This window comes from Salmo trutta, chromosome 12, assembly GCF_901001165.1.
Source record: "Salmo trutta chromosome 12, fSalTru1.1, whole genome shotgun sequence".
In the NCBI taxonomy this organism is placed as follows: domain Eukaryota; kingdom Metazoa; phylum Chordata; class Actinopteri; order Salmoniformes; family Salmonidae; genus Salmo; species Salmo trutta.
In genome coordinates this window covers 11,058,755-11,066,803 of record NC_042968.1, presented here as the reverse complement: position 1 = coordinate 11,066,803, position 8,049 = coordinate 11,058,755, and positions in this window count along the sequence as shown.

The window sequence follows — 8,049 nt, the reverse complement described above, 5'->3', positions numbered from 1 at the left end:
ACATGCAAATACGGCCTCTGTACTTGGAAAAGAGCCACCCATGTCGTACCATGTTACTGGAACAACGGTTTATATTTAAAGGACACGTACACAGACAGGCACGAACACGTATGTGTTTTTCCTCTGGTGTGATAATGGAATGACTCTGAGCATACAGATGCCATCAGAATGTGCTCGGCACAGTGGATCAGATTTCTCTGGGCTCAGGTGCTAATTTATGCTGCCACACCATTTTTCCCCCTGACTTCACTGCCAGACACTGCTCAGCTCTCCAAGGGCCAATTCCGTTCACTGGTAGGACAAAGTATTCGCTCTACAATAAGTTTCCCTACCTTCTCCTTCTTGTTGTTTTTCAGACCATGGCAGACAACCACAAGTGTTATATAAGTATTTATTTGAGAAAAAAATGATTGGAAATTGTTATTAACCATTGAATAAACAGTGTGTTGTGAAATCTGTGAATGTATTGCAATGTTTTTCAAATTGTATAAACTGCCTTAACTTTGCTGAACCCCAGGAAGAGTAGCTGCTGCTTTGGCAGGAACTAATGGGGATTTGTAATAAATACAAATACAAAGGTGAGTAGTTTCGACAGTCAAACTCTAGCCATGTGTCCTCTGGGGAAGGAGAATGTGTCTGCTCTGAAGTCAGAGTAAGATAATTCCAGTTGATGGTATGTTACAGCGATGTAATTGTGGTTGAGGGAGTTACTAGGGCAAAGCCTCTTGAGTTGTTGACTGGACAGTCAATAAAACTGAGAACTGGGACTTACATCTATCATTAATGCTCTGGATGTCATTGAAGTCCATCCACATTGTTGTGAAATTACCTTGGAGACACACACACACACACACACACACGCAAGGGCTCTACCTGCCTTTTAAGCTATCCCCTTAATGCGTTCTCCCGTTCACTGCAGCAAGGAAGAGGGCACTTTAAGGACGCCTTTAAGATGTACATAGCGGCTGCTGGCGAGTGTGCAGGTAGATCTGTGTTCAAAAGCAATCTCAGGACCCTATGGAGTCTCAGCTCCACTCTCAAAGCCCTGTGACTCTTGGTCCCAGTGCCAGACTGCAGCTCACGAGCCCTTCTTGGAACCATGAAAGACACGAGTACTTCAAGGAAAATAACAGAAAAAAAGGAATTGGAGATAAGAAATGGCAATTTATTATATTTTATATCGAGAGGGAATGAGCTGATGTGGGTCTGAGGGATATCTCTGTTGTTGTCTATCTGAGTTGTGGTTTAATGGCTGGTCAGCCTACTGGTGTGTCTTTGTCAGTACTTTGAAATGCCTTGGCTTGAACCTGTTATTGAACTAACACAACGCTAGGGAATGTCATTCTGGCAATTCTGTTTTATAAAAATCATTACATGTTATCATATGATCAATTTCAGAGAAGATTCAACTTTGTGTGCCAAAGATGACATGTGGGCCCAGATTACAAATATGTACAGTAATTGAATGTTTTCTCAATATATTCCATACATTTTATTTAGAAGAGAATGCCCAGTAGGGCATGCCCAGCCTAATAGGTAAACAAAGCATTAGTATAGGACCCCATTAGCCTGCTGTTTGGTAACATCAATAACACTTGCAGAGGGTGGGGGGGGGGGGGGGGGGAATCAACACTTGAAAGTCAGTCTCAGAAAAGTAATACCTACATTGAATTATTTGTATTTATACAGGTAAACCCACTGTATCTCTGCAGCCCATTTACTGAGCTATCCAGGTGTCAAGGCAAAGCCGAATCGATAAAACACAATTACATCAGGACATAAACTTGAGGAAATCTGAGTGATTCAGAGATGGTCGGCTTAGCCTGGGTTTGAATGCAGATAATGAGCATGAGACAGAAATGTGGCTTGAATGTCATCACACGTCCACGAAGTGCTCCCTGAAAGTCTTAGTATCTTCGATGTTCAATACCAGTGAATGATTTACCATTATCCCTTCATTTCTTTTTCAATGTAGCTTTTCAATGCCCTTGATCCTAGACAATTGATTCTGGGATGATGTAACGGAGCTGTCCAGGAAAAGTTTGTCAGGCCAACAATGCTATAAGCAACTGCAAAGCAATTAACATGCCGACGTAACATGGCTTGTGACCTTTAACATTCCGTAGACAAAGCTGTCTAAGACATTGTAGAGGCAAAAACAGACGTGAGCACTTAAACCATGTAAACTATGTGAACTGCGAAAGCAAAACCCTGAGCCTGGCTCTGAACTAAAGGGAGGGAATAGGAGCCGACACATCTAACGAGACAAGGACTGTGACCCATGCATTACCAAGACCACAGGGCACATACATAGTTGAAATCTAATTGTTTCCAAGAGACATCTACACTGTGCATTACAGATGTGTTGTTCTGCTACAGGGTTTTCTGTATCATATAAATACGGATTATTTGTCATGCAAGTGATCAACCGTTGCATACCACAACCTTGAGGAAATGTCACTTTGACTGTGTGTGAGGCTGGGAGGGGGGGGGGGATGGGGGTTGTGGGTTGTGGGTGGTCACAGGGAACCTTCAGAATCCACATCACCCTCTAAAAAGATTGAGCACCACTGAGCTGAACTGTTGCCAAAACAGAGCACCCTTTGAATAAGGAAAGAGCTAGGGCAGGAAGGAGGGAACATTGCACCAGCCCGAAAAGGTATACAGTATGCGGTCAAGGGGAGCCCAAACAAAGAGCCCTCGTCAGGTAAATCAACTGTGACTTTTATTTCTTTAGGTGACAAAGCTGTGTGGCCTTCTCAGACCGGGCAGCAGTAAGATGTCCTGACAGAGGCTCTGAGAAGGGCACTCAGGGGGCAGGGGAACTGCATTCTGTCAGCTCCCTTGTGTGTGTTTGTGTGTGTGAGTGGGTGGGTGGGTGTGTGCGAGAGAGAAAAAGAGGGCGAGAGGAATAATAGGAATCGGTTACGTATAAAGACGATAGTACGCTACAAATTACATTACAAAATGGGTTAATTTTTCAAAATTTCGCTCAAAACTAATTGACCAAGAAAAAATGCGGGTCTGTAACCTGGACGACCAAAACTGGGTTCTAGCCTGCACTGCCAATATTCACCTATCACTCTCCTTCTTAAAAGAGACCAATTAACAGGGCTTCATTTTCTGCATCTTCATTTCCTGCATTCATTAGCATCTACAAAATGTTCTATCATCGTTAAATGTTTCCCAAACATCCATGCAAAGAGAGTGCTTGCCACAGTGTTTTGGGAAACACTTAAAGATACGTCACACTAGAAAGGCTCTGGGAAACAAGGCCCACTAGCACTAACGTCTGCTCTCTAGACCAGGTGACTAATTCAGCACTTTTCCTCACAATGGGGTGTGATGTGGATGTCATCAAACACTACATGTGCATCAAGCCCTTATGCACCAGAAAGCGCTGACACAAACCTCATTCATACTTCTGTAGACTCATGCTGCCTCTGCAGTTTAGTTTGTAATGTGGGTAAACAAGTGGAATAATCAGTCTGACTAGGATTGGACATATACTGTAGAGCCAAGGTATCCTAAAGATGATATACTGTATCCTCATATTTTACATATATTTCTCTCATTTCACTTTTCCAGTGTGATTACAGTACAGCAGCCCTGTGCCCTCCAGTGGAAGTAATTTGCTGTAAATCATGTTTAAACATACTCTCCCTGCCCCCAGGTGGACCGTGGTTAGCTTAAGAAATTGGCAATTTGTAGGACGAAAATGTACTTACAGTATAATGATGGCTGAATTAGGTCACTTCTGGACACACTAGTAATGCAGTCACTGGAATCCTTATCTATTTTAGTGTGTTCAGTAGTATGAATTTACTTATTTTTTGAATGCAATGAGAGCTTTTATGGTCTCTTGCTCTCCAGACCTCCATGTCGGGATATGACAAGATCACTGCTGGCAGGGGTGTCAGGAATCGATTTGCCACCATCAGGGCGTCAAGGGACAAAACCTTTGGAACCCTGTCAGCTAGTATTCAACATTCGTATTTCAACACTCAAAGAAAAGTAGTTCACTATCTATTCTGATGGGAAATGTTTCACGTCTATGGAGGTAAATATACGTTACAAAACTACAGAGGGCAAGTTTATTTATTTTTGTGGTCGAAGAAGCAGTACTCAGTTGTGCAATGTTGCTTCTCTGAACATCTGCAGGTGTGTAGATGGATAACACTGTCAATCATAGAACTCAAAATCTCTCTCAAAGTATGTTTACTTATTCCTGTTCCAAATCCAGATGGAAAAAAATCCATCTCCCTATACTGAACCTGTAGATTACTAAAGTCAATAGGAGTGGTATTGGCCACATCTCATCACCAGATGCTGATTTCTTGGAGCATAGCTATAACATTAACGCAGTCACAATCATTGCAGTCTCATTCTAGGCTGTTGTCACTGAGGTATTGCTATCCACAAGTAGAACACCCAAAGAGCTTAAAGTGATATAAATGTCTCCGAATGACAGCATAAATCTGTATGATGACAAATAACCCCTTTGAAGCCAATGCCGCGTCAAATAGGATACAAGTTTTGTATTTTAAAAAGCTAGAGACCCCAGTAATAACACAATGTCAAAGTGACAGTCTTAACTGTGTAGGTACCGCAGGGAAGGCTCCGTTGCGTTTATCTGAATAAGAATGTCATGCCAACTTAAATTTACATTTTGTTGTAAGTAGGCCCCCTGACAAGGAGGAAAAAAAGCAAACAATAAAGTTCCACAAATTAATATTTTTCCTGTCCAATGTGTGGCACAATTCATCACAATTCAGCGCCTGGGACCAGAGTAATATATAAACTTAGCACGCTGTCTTGTTGCAAAAATGGAAATGGACTTCTAAGAAATGAGCAATTTCCCTGTGGAAGAATAGAAAATTCAGAGGGCTGTCTCTGGCTGACCTGTCATCAATCACAGCTCGAGTCTTGGGGGCTGGGTAGAGGCAGGGAGACTGGGCGTCCATTGACAGGTGATACCCGCTGCTAATGGCACACAGCAAACACAGTCAAGTGCTGGGAAAAGGCAATAGAACTGTTAATTGCTCTTGCTCGATTCTGGAATGCAGAAAGCAGCTGCCTGGAGGCAGGGCTGCTACAGCCTCTCAGTCTCATTCCCTTAGCCTCAGCAAACACGGATTGCTCACAGATTACTCACTCAAACCAATTTGGTTTAGGCCTCCAATAGTAATTGAGGAAGAGGGCTGTGACATTTGACAGTGTAAGATACTAGAGGTTGAATGGGAATGACTCACTGCATGGGCAATAGAATTTCCCCTGCCAATTCTAGTTTGACGGCCATTTAAATGACAGAATTGCTTAATTAGAAAGTCATGTTTTATATAAATGAGGAAATTAACACTTTTAATTACCACATTTGCCTACCTTTTATAAAATGCCATACCCCCCGCCCCCCCATGTAAACTCTATGTGAAACGATGTGCTGTCCATAACATAGATCTTATGGATGCTGAAAATCAGTTGCTGTGCCCTTGTTTATGCTAAATAACGCTTTTCCTTTCAGTTTCCTGAACTGTGTATGGTGTTCTAACTCAAAGATAAATCACAGAGACACGTAAGGTTATAAAAAATTCATTAAACAAAGCAAACCCTTATGTTTTATTGCCATCAAGTACCTGGTTCTCTCTCAACGTTGATCATTTTAGGTCCTCAAATAAGTGGTCTTGAAAATGTCCGCTTGCCACAACTTCCAAAGTGAATGAGGTTGCATTTATCTGTGAATTTGTAATGCTCTTCTCTTTTGGAGTATGACACAGGTAGAAAGATACTCATTGAGTTATTATGGGTCTGTCTTTGTTAGCCGGGAGTAGTAGAGAGGCTAAGTGTGTGTCGGGGATTGTGGGTCTGGGCTGGGAGGCTTTCCCCATTGTGTGGAAACCTCTCCACCATCTGCTGCCCTGTTCCAAGCTCCCTGTTGATCCACCCTGATGAGGGCCAGATGTTCTCCCTGGCTGCTGTGCTCTGTTGTTGCCTAATCCTATCTCACTTTGGCTCACACAACACACTTGGCAAAACAGTGTGTGAATTACAGTAGTGTGTGTATTTGAGAGTGGCTGTGCTTACGGTTGTGCAGGTGCATGCAGCTGTGTGAGTGAGAGAGGAAGTAAGAAGGTGAAAGACGGAGAGAGAACCTGACTCATTTATTTGTTGCCTGAGTCTAGGGATATGCTTGTTCAATATATCCATCTGATATATATTCTGTATATTCTGGCATTTCTGAGTATTCTGCATACTCATATTTGATATTCAACTCTCTTGGTAGAATCTGTTTATTCTCTGACAGTTCATTTAAGTTACGGGCATCTTGGGATCTTACATACACACAGCCGAATATGAGGCTAGTGAACTTGAGATCTTCAGTGGATTTGATCATTGTCGCTAATGCTATCTTCTTGGCTGACAAGGACATCTACCCCAGAAATGTCCGCCTAACCTCATGTGAGCAGAAAGTGTCATTACAGTGTCAGTGCTGAACTCTTTAGTCGTATACATACAGTAGGTAGTGCCAACTCTCAGGTGGTCGGTGCATGCCAAGAGTTTGAGTCTTTCTGCATGTTTGTATATTTAATTGGGGCCCTGAGAGAATTGTATTAATAACATCTGCAATAGATGTTTCAATGTTTTGTACGGAATTGCATCTGTAAAAACAAAGTATGTGTTCATCAAGGTCAGCTCAGCATCGAGCTGGCCTCACCATGGCATCATTAAGGCCCAAATGTGCCTGACTGTGAGAGTCCTTATGTCTTCGCTAAGTGAACAGGGGGAGAAAAATAGATCAAGTACAAAGATTGCATTCTTCTCACACATATTCACCATCCACAACCCCACTCATGCTGCTAACAGTTCAGGAAAGAGACGGTGGTGGGAACTCTTCCCTTTGATTCCCTGTAAAGCAGTTTCTCGGCGAGGAGGAATAGGTCAACAACAGCTGCAGGGAATCTTAATTATAAAAAAAACATGCTGTTTTAACAAGGTAAAAACACTTTAAGCCTAGCTTGAGGTGAACACTGATATAATTGTTTTAATAATAATAAGGCCTGGAAGATAGGGTTCATGAGACAAGGTACATCTATGCAGACATAAGAAACTTGGAAGATTCCACGAGAAAGAAAATGATTTCTGTAACCAGTTCTGATTCCCCTTAAGGCATCAGGATATGTTTAACCACATTGGGTATTGTGTGATATTGATAATGTGCACTGAAAGAGACATGGATAATGATGGACAGCAGCCTGGCAACTAACAATGATTTGCCTTAAGAGATATTCATAAAATTCCTTTTGAATGTCACAAAAACAAACGTTGAATACATATATCAGAGTCAGTCTTGTTATGTGTCTATCTAGCTGATATACTAATGTGTGACTGAGTGAGTGAGCTCATTTGAAGAGAGTGTCTGTAGGCCTACCACAAGACTGGATATTAAATAATGTCCTGATCCCTGAAGGGTGATAGTCATAATTATGTATAAAAGATGTTACCATCTCAAGTGGGAAAATTATTCTCCAGCATGTACCAAATATATCCAATTTTGATGTCTAACATAATCTTATTTATGATATTTCATTGTCGAATACAATAGAGAAATGCACAGATTCAGCATGTATTTACGAAAACAAATGTGACAGGAATGCTTTCCTTCAAAACACTTACGAACAGGATTAAGCATATTTTGAAGCTTCTTTAAAAAAAATTCTACAGCGATGTATGTATGGTTATTCATCTTGTCCCATGACTCATTAAGTCACATGCATGCTGAAACGCTAAATTGTCACAGGATTAAGTGCAATTCCTGTTCTTTTCTCTCAATCTTCAAACCCTAAAACCTACAACTGACACATTACAAGCTATAATGAGGCAAGAAATGTTTGATGCATCTACCTTGTTAATTCAGAAAATTGTAAGGTTCCAGTTTCATAATGATAATGTAGACCCTCCAATTGTAAAGTGTCTAAATATAAGATTATAGATGAGGTGTGAAGGGTTTTACCGTGTGCTGTGAGCAGGGTCTAGCCTTTTGGGGGGCTTTAA